Genomic DNA, 15898 nt, shown 5'->3' with positions numbered 1-15898 from the left:
AAATATTCAATGAAAAGTATCATTATGTCCTAGCAAGTATTTATATTGCACTTGGCGGTAAAATGGTGACAAAAAAGGAAAAGTGAACCTTTAAGTAATATCAAATTAACAGCAAATGAATTTAAAGCAATATTATTTGTTGATTCTGCCTTTAGATACATCTTTGTTAGTTAAGAAAAATTTTTTCACTAGTGAAAGAAATTATTTTACAGCGTATTTATGTTTATGAAACGTTTAAAATCTCGAATCAGTCAGAATATTACAGCTTTTCGATTCGGATTTTCGATTTTTCGGACTGGAATAGAGATTAAATTATTCGAATTAGAATGGTCTCGGATTGTTTCGCTTTTTACTTTTTAAATAAATCATTCATATCTAAAAATATAAGCTAATCTATCTATTGTATATATATATATATATATATATATATATATATATATATATATATATATATATATATATATATATATATATATATATATATATATATATATATATATATAAATTATATAAACATTATGTTTTATTCGCTTTGTAATTGGTAGATAGCTAATCACCTGACCAGAACAATTGAGGTTTGTTTTGCCAGTATTGTTTGAAATATTCAATGAAAAGTATCATTATGTCCTAGCAAGTATTTATATTGCACTTGGCGGTAAAATGGTGACAAAAAAGGAAAAGTGAACCTTTAAGTAATATCAAATTAACAGCAAATGAATTTAAAGCAATATTATTTGTTGATTCTGCCTTTAGATACATCTTTGTTAGTTAAGAAAAATTTTTTCACTAGTGAAAGAAATTATTTTACAGCGTATTTATGTTTATGAAACGTTTAAAATCTCGAATCAGTCAGAATATTACAGCTTTTCGATTCGGATTTTCGATTTTTCGGACTGGAATAGAGATTAAATTATTCGAATTAGAATGGTCTCGGATTGTTTCGCTTTTTACTTTTTAAATAAATCATTCATATCTAAAAATATAAGCTAATCTATCTATTGTATATATATATATATATATATATATATATATATATATATATATATATATATATATATATATATATATATATATATATAAATTATATAAACATTATGTTTTATTCGCTTTGTAATTGGTAGATAGCTAATCACCTGACCAGAACAATTGAGGTTTGTTTTGCCAGTATTGTTTGAAATATTCAATGAAAAGTATCATTATGTCCTAGCAAGTATTTATATTGCACTTGGCGGTAAAATGGTGACAAAAAAGGAAAAGTGAACCTTTAAGTAATATCAAATTAACAGCAAATGAATTTAAAGCAATATTATTTGTTGATTCTGCCTTTAGATACATCTTTGTTAGTTAAGAAAAATTTTTTCACTAGTGAAAGAAATTATTTTACAGCGTATTTATGTTTATGAAACGTTTAAAATCTCGAATCAGTCAGAATATTACAGCTTTTCGATTCGGATTTTCGATTTTTCGGACTGGAATAGAGATTAAATTATTCGAATTAGAATGGTCTCGGATTGTTTCGCTTTTTACTTTTTAAATAAATCATTCATATCTAAAAATATAAGCTAATCTATCTATTGTATATATATATATATATATATATATATATATATAAATTATATAAACATTATGTTTTATTCGCTTTGTAATTGGTAGATAGCTAATCACCTGACCAGAACAATTGAGGTTTGTTTTGCCAGTATTGTTTGAAATATTCAATGAAAAGTATCATTATGTCCTAGCAAGTATTTATATTGCACTTGGCGGTAAAATGGTGACAAAAAAGGAAAAGTGAACCTTTAAGTAATATCAAATTAACAGCAAATGAATTTAAAGCAATATTATTTGTTGATTCTGCCTTTAGATACATCTTTGTTAGTTAAGAAAAATTTTTTCACTAGTGAAAGAAATTATTTTACAACGTATTTATGTTTATGAAACGTTTAAAATCTCGAATCAGTCAGAATATTACAGCTTTTCGATTCGGATTTTCGATTTTTCGGACTGGAATAGAGATTAAATTATTCGAATTAGAATGGTCTTGGATTGTTTCGCTTTTTACTTTTTAAATAAATCATTCATATCTAAAAATATAAGCTAATCTATCTATTGTATATATATATATATATATATATATAAATTATATAAACATTATGTTTTATTCGCTTTGTAATTGGTAGATAGCTAATCACCTGACCAGAACAATTGAGGTTTGTTTTGCCAGTATTGTTTGAAATATTCAATGAAAAGTATCATTATGTCCTAGCAAGTATTTATATTGCACTTGAAGATAAAATGTCAAAAAAAAGGGGGAAAGTAAAGCCTTAATTAATTTCAAATTAAGGGCAAATGAGTTTAAAACAATATTATTTGTTGATTCTACTTTTAGACACACTGTTTGTGGCAACACTAATGAATAGCTTTGAGGTTTATTTATTTTTTTAGAGTAATGGACATTTTTCGTCTCTCGGCCAGTAATCGTCGGAATGCCTACACAATACATGTGTTGAACCTGCATTAAAAAAAAAATAATAATGGAACGTCCAGTGATATCAGATGAAGGAAGGGGGCGATTTAACAGTTGTAAGAAAGTTTTTATTTAATTTGTTTAAATTTATTTATTTTTATGTTTTAATTCTTTATTCTTGCTAAAAATAATTTTAATTATGATGGGATTTATTCTGAATTTTAAATAATGCTAAATATTTCTTCTTTTATTAAAAAAAATTTGAATTGAGCTCTTTTTTACATGACATTTTTAAATATAGTTCATTTTCATTTAATTTTGTTGTTTGGAAGAAAGGAATCAATCCCTTAGAAAGCCCCAATACACTGAGGACATGCAGGATTCAAGGATATTAGGATTGGCAAGCGTCACCGAGCAGGGTCCAAAGCCTCCTAGTAATGACTAATATTAACAAATAATTCATTTTTAAATAATGTATTTAACTTTTTAAAAGGTTAATTTAGGAAGAATATTTCTCAACCTTCACTATGGTGTAAAGAATGTTTACACCAATATGACCATAATGAATGAAGAGATACGATTCTGTATCTTGATACTTTTCAAAAAAATTTAATATTTTTTAATTCTTTTTAATATTATTTATTTATTTTCAATTCCTCCAGCCCCACTTTTAAAATTTTCTTTTAAATAATTCTTCTACCCACATAAATACTTTACTTAAATTACGATAATGTAATACAACATAAATACTGTATAAAATTACTATACATAAAATATTTGTCTCTAATACTGCAAATGAGGATGAATTAGTTTGAAAAATAGTAAAAGTGATAATAATCGTAAGAGTAATTCAGCTTCTACAATTTTTTTACCCCTTTCTTCAAAGTGTTTTTAAGACTTAATTCTATTATTATTTTTGTCATGTTTATTTTGTTTATTTATTAGAGATCGTCCAATAATCCTACTACTTATCTTCTTTCATTCATTATATTCTAAGTAATTTATTAGGGATTGCCCAATAACCCTGCTACCCTTATATTCTTTCAAACATTATATTCTAAGTAATTTCAGATTAAAACTCCTCATCAATATTAAAATTTGGCTTCTTAACGTATGCTGGTTCTTATATACGACTTCGATAGAATTTTTTTTACGGAACTGGATCCTTTGGCTCTCTGATCATGGCGTATATATCCGCGTATTATAATAATTCATTGAACCCATGGATCTCTGGTCACATACGTGATACGCGGGATACAATGATAAATGAAAATACCAACATGACAGTTAGAGCACTTCTGATAAGTTACTATATTCTGCGCTTATATTATTTAATTTGAATAATTATAATTAAATGTAATGAGATTTTCATTTAAAACTAAAAATAAAGGGCCTTATATTAGTTATGTTTATATTAGTTAGCCTTATATTAATTCAAAACAGAGATAGTAAATTTGTCATGCCATATTTTTTTTATTTATTAGCTATGTTCAAATATGTCTATTTTTCTCTATATTCTTATTCTTTAAGGTGAATAGAATGAGAAAAAAAGAGAGGGGATAAACAAAAGTTGCATTTACATTAAATATACTCTTGTACATTTTAAACCAAAAAAAAAAAAATTACTTCTCCGAGATGGGGTTCTTCAAATCGATTTTTGTGCTACAATCATTTTTTAAGCCTGCCTGTCAAATTTTTTTTCCTCTGCAGAAAGATCGCATTGACTTTGATCAAATAATTCAGGTAGCTCGTAGACAGTGGAGTTTAAAAACGCTCTAAAACACAACAGCGAGCAATTGAAACGTCTTGTCATCGACAGGCGCCTTGACTCCGCCAGACAGTTGGGAGGAGACAGCAAGAAGGCTGTCAATTGTCATTTTCAATCCCGATTTAAACTTCTCCGACAGAAGATTGTGTTCAGCTGTCCCCGGGGGAACGACAGCAGCATTGCAAAATGAAAATTCAATGGATGAAAAAGATCCTCGCCTGTTTCTGGAAAGGAAGACGTGAATCTAATGTGTTATCGATGATCATCACAATGTGATATGTGTAGAAATGCTGTTGAGGGAACATGCATTCATTTCTTTTGAGATTTAAGGATTTTTAGGTTTTAAAAATGTTTGTTTTATGAAAGTCACTATTATTTTAATTACTTACGAAACATTAGAAATTTGTAGTTGTTGTTTTATATGATCATAACATTGTTTTAAAAGATCAAAACATTAAATGGGGCTTTTTCAATCATCTTCTCACCAGCTTTGAAATTAAGGATGCATGTTTAGGATAGATTTTGTAATTTTGAATTCTATTCAGATGATAAAAATGATACCTGAACGGGCAATCCATTGTTTGAAAAACGGAGGGGAAAAAACTATGAAACCATTTCTTTCTCATTTTTTTAAAAAAACAGTTTAAATATTTGATTTATTAGATTGATGTTTCGAAGCTACAGCGGGCACTTTTCGGACTGGTTTTATAATTTTGATCTACATCAGATGCTGCAGATGGTATTTTTGATTCAAACTTTCTTGTCACACCAACAGGATCCTTGATGGCAAATTTAATATATACATCACTCTTACATGTATAAGAGATTTTCAGTGGAGTCGTGTTTTGAACTTTGAAACTTCTGTCCTGTTACCCAGATTTATCAACAGGATCATGGCAGGCAGCCCTTAAATAAATGAAAGCAAATAAATAAATAAATAATATCAAAATTTGTTTTTAACATTTTAATTAACCTTAAAGCCTCTAATGTTTCAATTAATGTTAAATTGTTTCATCAGATTATTTATCAAAAAATAAAATTATTTCCTCATACTATTTATCAGATTCATCATAAAGCTTCAAAACGGGATTATTGGAATCTAATTAAATAATTTTAAATAAAGCTCATTTTAATGCATAAATAAGTTCTCTTATTTATATTCAAACTTTTGAATCACAATAAAATATTCTAGATGAAAATACATTTTTAAGCAAAAGATAGCTGCGAGTTAAAAAAGTGCAAGAATTAAGAGAGAGAGAGCGTGCACAATTTTATTTTTAAGATATTGTTTATATTCCAAATTATGCAAATTGAATCAAAGCAAGGTACGTTTCATCAACAAGAAATTCAACATCATTCAAAATTGGAGCAAAAAAAGATTGTTTTTTCACTGACTCTGTGTCATTTTATGATCTTTATTTAATTTAAAATCCATGATAAAAATCTTGAACTATTTTTTGCTAGTTTATGTTTGAGAAATGTTCTTTAAATATCAATCGCCAAACAAGAAAGAATTTTTCTGAAGCATTGAAAACATACAAATTAAAATTTTACCCATAATCAAATGCTCTTATTTAATGTTAGCTTTAATAAATTCGAGCATCTATAAATAGTTCAAATTTAATTATATCTCACAAAAATGTTGCTTTATCTTAGTGTCGTAAAATGTCATTATTTTAGACGCACTTTTATTTTTAAAGTATGTTTTTATCTGTATTCAAATATCATTTTTTAATATTTTGCTGTGCACCAGCATTTCTTTTTGGTCCAAGATCATTTATTTATTTGAAAAATATTCTTCTTTAAATGACTTTTGTATCTTGCTTTTGAATAATTTAGCCTTCACTTTCCATTGATACCTGAAGGTTCCATTTTTTCCTAACGTCGAATGTGTGTTGTGTGTTTAGTTCTCACCTTCGTGAACCAAACTTCTTCGCCCTGGTATGGTGTAAAAATTTGGAGAGAAGAGTGCCGACAGAGTCATGTTTTGATCATTGCTCGAAATTAGCCCATCTACCAAAATCTGTCCTGTTGTTTCAAAAGAGTCTTTAAAATAGCCAAATCAAATCTATCGTTGGAAATTATTTGACCTGATTATTTAATTATTTGACCTGAAACAAATAAAATTGTTCTAAATTTACCAAATGTTAGCCCTCTTTAGTCACCAGTTGGTACTGAGAGATTATTGGTTGCTAAATATTTCATTTAAATATTGTGTATAACTATTTCTTAATGACTGCCTTCAAAATAGCTTTAAACGTCAGATTTCGATACAATTGTAATTCGTCCGTTTTAAAAGCTTTACATTATACCATTCATTGTGCAATGCATTTCCCCAATTATTTCTCGATATCTTTACATATACATAATGTATAAAATCACTATGTGTAAAAATCATAATGTATAAAAATGTATTTAACAATGTGCACATTTAGCAAGTGTTTTTACATTATTTAATTCTTCTAACAAAATTTCAAAATTTGTTAAAAGCATCCTTTACTCTAAAATTTACTCAACATCGAATTTTCATATTTTGATCATCAAAAAATGCCGAAATGAAATAATAGCAACAGTGAAAAAGATGGGAATTTTAATTCAACCGTGACATATACTGATGTAAAATACACTTAAATATTTTTAACAGTTAAAAGTAGAAACAAATTGTTAAAAGTCATTATAAGATAGAATAATGATTAATAAGAGTTTTTTTAAAACAATATAAAAATCATTTGGTACTGTAATACTTTTGGAATTTATCACGGTAAAATGCCAAAATTTATCTTTATTTTTAATTAATGAAAATTAGATCTGAATTTTTTTTAAAAAAAAATCGTTCCAAGATGCACACTCCCATAATTCAAAATATACCAAATGTACCAAATTTGATTGCTCTAGCTCATGCAGATTGTCCTGTATGGAGCCAAAACACATCCACATTCATCTTTATTATTAGAAAAGATTAAAAGATTTCGAATTAAATATTATTCTCGTTTTGGTTATAAATTTCAGAGGACACATCCAAAAAAGGCACTTGTAATCATTTTTTAACGAAACCACTATCAAACATGATGCATTATTGCATTTGAGTGTTCGACCGTTGAAACAGGAAAGTCTCGATTTCTTGTTTTATTTATTAATTTATTTATTGTATACAAAAAAAAATAAAACACTAAAATTATGAAATGAAAATTGATTGATTTTATAAGAATTGAATTCCCAAATCAATTTAACTTGCTGAAACTAATTTAGTACTCAAGAACTTAATCAATCATGTAATATAAATCAGCTATTTGATTATCTTTTGTAAATAAGGAACTCCACATATCATCAATCAAAAAGGAAATAGTCAAACCAATTAAATAGGAAAAGAGAATTCGTTAATTTGCATTTACTTAAAAAAATATTATAGTTAATGAAAACTAATTATAATGATTATTCCGATCTTCTATGCTAGGAATCCGCAACATATCTAATAACTTTCTTCTTACTTTCTCGTATTCGTAGTATAGAGAAAGTATAGTAATCGTCAAAAAAATAGAACTCGAGGTTTTGACGAATCTCCACGTTTTAGACTTCCCTGGGTTCGATTTTTGATATTATGTTATGTCTATAGCAAAGATAATTCAAAAACATTTTGAACTTGACAACTGAAATGTGGCAAATGGTCTTTACTTCAAATTTGTAGATTTTTATCAAATTTTGAGCTAATTCCATTCATAGGAAGTCTATCTGCGTGGCAGTTCGAATTTAAGTCAACGTGATAATTACAAAACGAAGAAAGCTAGATGGATAAAATTTGGTTTGAAGGTTTAACATCAATAGTTCAGAAGCTATTGATGTTTAAGCCAAATCCAACAGAGGTTGACAGCCTGTCCGTCTTTACTTCAGATGTATGCAAACTCGTTAACTCAAAAACACAGCAATGACCTAAATATATTAAATTTGGTATCATATTTGTGACTACAATGTTAGTTCTGTGTCAAATTTTGTTTTCAGTCAGTCTGGAAAAAAAAGTATATGAAACACAAATTCCATTTTCGGATACAATTAACCGTATGCCAGGTACTAATCGCCTAATAACTAGCCAAGGGCGACACGATAATTCATAGAAAATGCTAAATTCAAGCTAAAGGATAATATGTCGTAACTATTATATGCCAATGCCATGCAAGCCATTCTCTGGCTTACTAAAGGTCCATAATTTTTTACGGGTTTGGTTTGGTTATATTAACGTTCCGTTTGAAGCAACACTAGGGCTATTTTGGGACGGACCTCGTAATTTTGAACAGCAGTCAGATGACGAGGACGACACCTAAGCTGGCACCCTCCTCTCCACACCACATCACACCAGCGGGAGGACGTTTGGTCACGACGGATTTAACGTTCAACTGACCCCCTTACACGACGGTTCTTCGGTGGAATCGGGTCTCGAACCTGAAACCCTCCGGTTCCGCAGCCGAGACCTTACCCCCAAGCCACCACGGCTAATTTATTTTTTTTTACGGGAGATAAAGGATAATTATAAACTTTATTAGACAATATGTGAGAAAATTTTGGAGAGAACACTCCAGCTGGTTTTCTAATAAATTTTCATTTCCGTTGACAACATTTATTTTTATCGTCAATTAGTCTTATCAATATTTAGATTGGACATATTCATAAAATAAAAATAATACTAAAATATTGACAGGAAACTGTTAAAAATAACTACTCTGGAAATGATGAGGGGAATTTTAATGATAGTACAAACTTTTATCGATTTTACAGTCGATACATAATGTAGTGTGTGTACTGCATGAATTATACTTCGTTATGCCGTCACACTGTATAGATTTAATTAGAAGATGAAGAGAAAGTGCTTTGTATGATTGCTTTGCTATAGGAAAGTGCTTTGTAGTACTATTAAAAATAGCCTTTAATAATAGAGAGTATGAAATATAAAAACAAAAAATGATCTTCGGGACGCTTTAGTAATAATATTAATTTAGTCATATCCGCTAACTCTGAAAAACTACATTTCACCCCACGTCAAAAAAAAAAAAAAAAGAGAGAGAGAGAGAGAGAGAGACGAGAATTTTTTATAGAATTGTATTTGCTTAGTAAACTTAGAGAATTGTTATTGATTCATTATATTTGCAAACCAAACTGGCAAAATGATTCAGTTATTGAGAAAATTAATCTTAGTTTTTATTGAAAGATTTTCTTACGTATAAATATAAATTATAATTTAAAGTATTTAATTATTATGAAAAATTATAAGGAATCAATAAGTTCCGAAAATATTTAAATTAAAAATTATTGCTTTTCAAGAACTATCGAATGATTTATGATGTAACCACTTAATGAATAATTAATATACTAATATATATTTAAAATTATGAATTTAATTTATTTAATAACGAGTTAAATTGCTCAATGTAAAATAAACATTATATTATAATTCGCAAATTTTTATTTTGTGACAACTAAATTAACAGATTTTAAGTTGACTTGTTTGATCCCCTCCACATTCATTTCAGCGGTTCTCCGGAACTGCCTAGGATACTTGGAAAGCAGCCAACGCAACGGAGCAAGCTCGGTTATTGACCAGAAATCTTTAAAATGGTTATATTCTTCAACTGACTACTCACTGTATTAAAGCAATTTATATATCCTCTTCTTATTTCATTTTAATATTTCACTTTCAGTTTAACTAAAAACATGCAGCAAGAATAATTTCATCCAATCAGACTTTAAAACATACTTTTATTAATGTGCTAAAAAGTAAAAAAATATTTCAACATTTAAAAATTATTTTCTACTTTTCGTCGTTAATTTAAAATTTGTTATAACAAATATAATGAAATCTTGAAATAATTTTTCCAAGTGCATTACCAGATGATATTACTCATATAGAATAAAATTTTAAATAATGATTAATTAAATAAGTTCCCAAAACATTAAAACAGTACATTGTTATCGATGTATATTATTTACATGTAAACATATTTTAGCAAATGCGTGGTTGAGAAGAGAAGATACTTTTGAATTTTATTCCATTTATTTTTATTCCATTCCGGGAGGTATAATTTATGTACAAAAATTAAGAGGTAAGAAATGTGTCAGTCTACATCACGATACAAAAGCAGAAGAGCAAAAGAGATAAAAAAGATTTCCCTTTGAACCTTTTACTATGAGATTTTTATAGGGATTTCTTTGACACGTGTAGATTAAGTATAGGGGAAATTTAAATATCTTTAAAAGAATATGGTAAACATTAAGGATTTTTATCCCTTTACTCGGAGAGTGAGATCCTGTTTAATAGTTTTGTAGAGCGCGTGTAACATTAATTAAATAAAAAATTAAGAATTGGATCAGGAAATAAGAGAACATTTTAGCATAATATTGGCTAAATTAAGATAAAAATTTGGAAATGAATTAGGATTTTATTTAGATTAAAAGATATCAATACATACATGCGTACTAAAAAAATACTAAATTTCTAACACGGGAAAGTGAGTGAAAAAATCGTTTATAAAATTTTAAATTTACATACATAAAAAAAGTAAAGTTAAAAACTTTGTGTAAAAACCCTGAAACATTTTACTGACAAAGCTTGTTTCGATATAGAGTTTTCAATTTATATGATTTAATATTGAATTTCGAATTGTCATGAAAGCTTCCAAACCTCAAACATATGGTAATAAAATTTAAGAAATGTATCCCGTCTTTGCAAACTAAAGACAACAGCTGTCTCATTTTGATTGCTGCGTCTTGAATCAAGTGATTCTGTAGAGGACAAATATTTCGTCCTTCGTCGACATCAAGGCAAATGTCTGTGATTTCGTGACTAAATGGAAGTATTTGGAAAAGTTCTCTAAAAGTGTTGCGCAGCGGTGCATTATATTGTACACTTTCATTTACTCTCTCTGCATCAATGCTTCGCATGGGAAAGTCCAGCTTTTTTGGATAATTCTCGCTTAACTCTTTTCTTTTTACATTTTATCTCGTCTCGTATTAGATCTTTCATCGATGCGGAACATCGAAATAAAAAAAGAAGAAGAAAAAGGCAATTCTGTGTAGAAAACTTTCTAAGATCCACAAACAAAACAAAGAAACGAGGATAAAAAGTTGTCAGTTCAGTGAACGAAAAAGAAATGCCAGTTGAATGAAAGTAAAGCTGTCGGTAGCTGTATATTTAAATTACTTTTTTTTTTTCTTGCAACTGTCTTTTAAGTGTGCCACCGCGAAAAGACAGTCCTTACAATTTATGAAATATTATAAGTTTAACTAAAGTAATCTTATCAGAGAGGTGGTCAATTAAATTATATAATAATAATATCCACCACTCCCATGAAGTTATTTTCTCTGGTCTCTTGTTATCCATTGTTTTCTTACATCAACCAGATTCCAGAGTTCTATTTAGGGCTATTTTCCTTTTTCTTTTTAGAAACAGGCAAGGAAAATAGTTGGATTAATTTGTTTTAAACTGTACGTTCTTCATTCGCATTTAATGATGTTGTATTTGTATAGGGTCAATTATTGTCTTCAATCCAGTAAGATTATAATGTTACTGTACATACATTATGTTATGGTAAGCAAACCTAAAAAAAAAAAAAAATTATATGATTTTTCAAGAAGGAAGTGCTATTATTATAATGATGTATTATTGTTCACTTATTTAAAAAATTTTTAGAATTTTTAGAATTTTTTTAAAAAATATTTTTAATTTTGAAAATACTAATTAAAATTATAAAACTATGCAAAAAATGATGTAAAGTACCTTTGAAAGTATAACTGCATCATTATATTATACAACTAAAATAAGTTGTTTATCGCAGTTTATAATGGTCCTTTTAAAAGCATGCTAAATAGGCTTACAGCGCTTCTCCTAAAAAATTGTTGCTCCTAACCACAGTCGATTTTACCATTAAGTGATTCTAGAAGTGTCAGAATAAAAAGCAATTTGAAATTCAAAACTTTTACATTATTTGAAATATTTTCAAAGACAAATGGACGGAAAGTTAATTTTTTATAAAAAGTATTAATCACTATTTAGTTGATTCTAATTATTAATATATTGTTAAAGAATATTTTGTTAAAGTAAAATTGATGTTATTAATATGTGAATTAATGAAAATAATAGGGAAAAAACTCATTTTCCATTTATTTGAACAATTTAAAAACTGTTAGTTACAAAAAAACATTTATCAATTTTTAATGTAGCTTGCTTATATTAGGCGTTTTATATGTATAAAAAATACAGGAATTTTTTTATTTCTTGGCGTGTCTATAAGTTTTTTCAGCTGCCCTGCTCCAACGTATGAATGAATTAATCCAAAACTCAACCAGTTGAGAAAATAAATTCGATTATTAAACAGGAAGAGCTTCCTTAAAATAACGATATTTCATGTTAAAAAAAGTGGTTACAAATTTCAACCTGATAACAAAAAGATAAGTTCAAAAACATAAAATAGAAGTTAAAATACGACCTGCAAGAATAAAAGAAAAAAATGTCATTCTCATACTATTTGATCTTTTACACAATTCGTCCATTCTTTACTTGAAAATGAGGTTTTAAACGAGGAATTTAAAAGAAAGGAAAAAATATACATACGTTTGCATATCTATCGAAAAAAATATAAACCGAAATAGCTCTAAAATACAGATTTGTGAAATAGATTTTTTGTAATCTTTGGTGTGAATCAATATTGACCTGCTCCGTAGGCGTATCTACCAAATCATGCAACTTTTAGGTGAGAAACCAAGGTAACGCTGATATCGGAAACGAAATAGCACACAATAGAAAAATGGGAAGATCCATAAAAAAAACATTGAAGTTTTCTTTTGAAAATAAATCCTATGTCTGCACTTCCATTTGATGTCTTTTTATTTGTACTGAAAATCATAAAAAGGTGAATGACATTTACTAAACAGGAAATATTTTCTTAGTGCAAGACTTTTAGATTTCTTTTGTTAACGACTTTTACGTGTTTTAATCTAGTGATATAGGTTAGACTATGCTTAATGGATATTTTCTTGGAAAATTGTTGAGTTGAAGTTGTTTTTTTTTGTTGTTGTTGTGGTTGTTATTGTTTCACATAAAATAATGGATGTATAGTAACATTATACTCTTAACTGATTACAATACAATTGATTAAGGCAATAATTTACCTTATACAAATACAGCATCATTAAATGTAAATGAAAAAAAAAAAGAAGAAAAATAGCCCTGAATTAAACTATAAAATCTGGTTGGTCTAAGATAACAAGAGGCCAGAAAAACTAACATTAAGGGAATAGTGGATGTTGTTATTACATAATTTAACTGGCAGCATTTACGAAAAGATTGTTTGCTTTTAGTATTGTTTTTATCTGATTACAATTCCAAAATTGAAGTTCTGCTCTAAAATTAAATATAAATTATACTTTAAGCAACCCGAACTTGTGTTTGTTGTACTTAAAGAAATCTCATTTTATCTCTACTTAATTCTGAGTACCAGTTCTTAACTTCTGAATCATAAAACTTTTTTTAAATTCATCGTGGTCACTGAAATCTGCTTAACTCATTTTGGACAACATTTTTTTGTGACTATGTTAAAAAATAACAGAGAGAAGTTAAGAAAATGTTATATAATTTCCAATTTATATTTTAGAATTCGCAACTAATAATTTTTTGATAGATTTAAAAAACATTTTGTCTGATATTTCACCGCAATCCAATTTTGAAGGTAAGTGGAATTTTATTATAATATTTTAATGAACTATATGATGAAATATAAATTAAAAGCTAGAACTTTGAAGAAGAAGAAGTTAATAACTTTGTCAAAAGAAGAAAGAAAAAGGTTTAAATGGTGACTGGATATATTTAAGGAAATAATAAAATGCGAACTGATCATTTAATCAGATTACCCACAAGCAATTAACGTTATTTATTTTTCTTGCAATTTTTAATAGCCCAATCAACAAATTTCAACAGTTTAAGATAAAGGAATTTCTTTTTTAAAAAAGTCATCTACTAAATTAAATGATCATTCGAATTTTAGCCACTGCGGAATCGTAATGAAATAAAAATTTGATATTCGAAAAAAACTTGCTTCCAGTTCCAGTATATTATCTTTGAAAAAAGAACCAAGACATATTGCAACAATATTATTGAATGCAACAACTAAAGGATGTTCCGAAACTAACGCAAGATTTGAATTTGCCATCATTTATGCAGTAATGTGTTGGAAACCTTATTAAAAAAAACTATTTGACAGCTGATAGTTTAGGGTTAGTAAAAATGGAGCATCACACGATAGAACAACGTGTAAAAGCAAGATTTGTATTAAATAAATAACAAAGTTTTTTTTCTTTACATTTCTATATTTTTTATTGAATCGTAAAGTACACAATAGAGTCATGTATGGAATAACAAAAAGTGCATATGGCCTCCACGGCTTTGCTGACACATACGCACTCTTTTATCGAAATTTTCAAAGACCATTTTGCATAAATATGGCTGAATTTCGTTGATTCAGTGTTGAATTTTCTTCTTCAATGGACGCAGGCTTTTGGGCTTGTTGTCATAGACCTTTGATTTCAAATAACCCCACAAAAGGAAATCCAATGGTGTTAAATCACTCGATCTAGGGGGCCAGTTCTCAAATTTTCGAACTGTTGCATCCAGTCTTTTATTATTTTTGAAATATTGTTCAACCATGAAAACACGTTGTTTTATCGTCTAACTCTCCATTTTTACTAACCCTAAGCTATCAGCTGTCAAATGGTTTTTAATAAGGTTGCCAACATTTTACTGCACAAATAGTAGCAAATTCAAATCTTGCGTTAATTTTGGGACAACCTTTATATAAATTGATTGAAATTGAAATTCATTTGAAAAAAATAATATTATGTCGATTGTATGTAATATAACTCACCCTTCTAAGAAAAATGACACAATTTGTTTTTAGTTATGAAAGTCAACGTTAAGAAAATTCTGCATTTTTTAAAATTAAATTGAAGCTAAAAACCGGTTTTGGGATTAATATTCAGAGAATGGATAGAAATATTCCAAAAATATTTTATAAACTTGCATGGTATATTTCTATTTATTATTTATTTCTTCATTATCATTATCATAATTTTGTAACAATATATAGATATTATCAATTTTTTATATTGATGAACTTGAAACATGGGCCGAAAAAAGCCAAAGTGATTTCTAAAACTTAGATATCAATTCAGCGGCATTCAAAATGACAAAACCGGCAGCGCTTCTGGGCAAAGTAATCAGCCTCAAGCCGGAGAAAAAGAAATGATGTATGATATAGAAAAAGCTTAAAAGATGACCTCATTAACCTAGTTTAGTCTACACTGAGCCGAAAGAATGCAACAGAACATGACATGACTGATTGACTTTGCTGGGATGACCAAAAATACTACCCATGACTCACTTAGTCGCCATAGTTTCTAAATAGTTTGGGACAGCGTGAAATGTTGGCCCTGCCCAAGGAAAAGGTATCGCTCTTAACAGACGGCATCTTGTAAGATTTGTCCTTCAATAGACGAGGCGTCTGGAATAGATTCTTAGCGATGGATAATAAGCGTGTAAAACCTATAAGAAATAAGATTAAGAGATCGAAAATATATAGAAAGAATAAACACTATGAGCAATACATATTTTATTATTACTTACTGTTTTT

The sequence above is a fragment of the Argiope bruennichi genome, chromosome 2 (genome assembly GCF_947563725.1).
Source record: "Argiope bruennichi chromosome 2, qqArgBrue1.1, whole genome shotgun sequence".
NCBI lineage: Eukaryota > Metazoa > Arthropoda > Arachnida > Araneae > Araneidae > Argiope > Argiope bruennichi.
The sequence above is the reverse complement of the archived record's forward strand: the minus strand, read 5'-3'. Positions refer to the sequence as shown.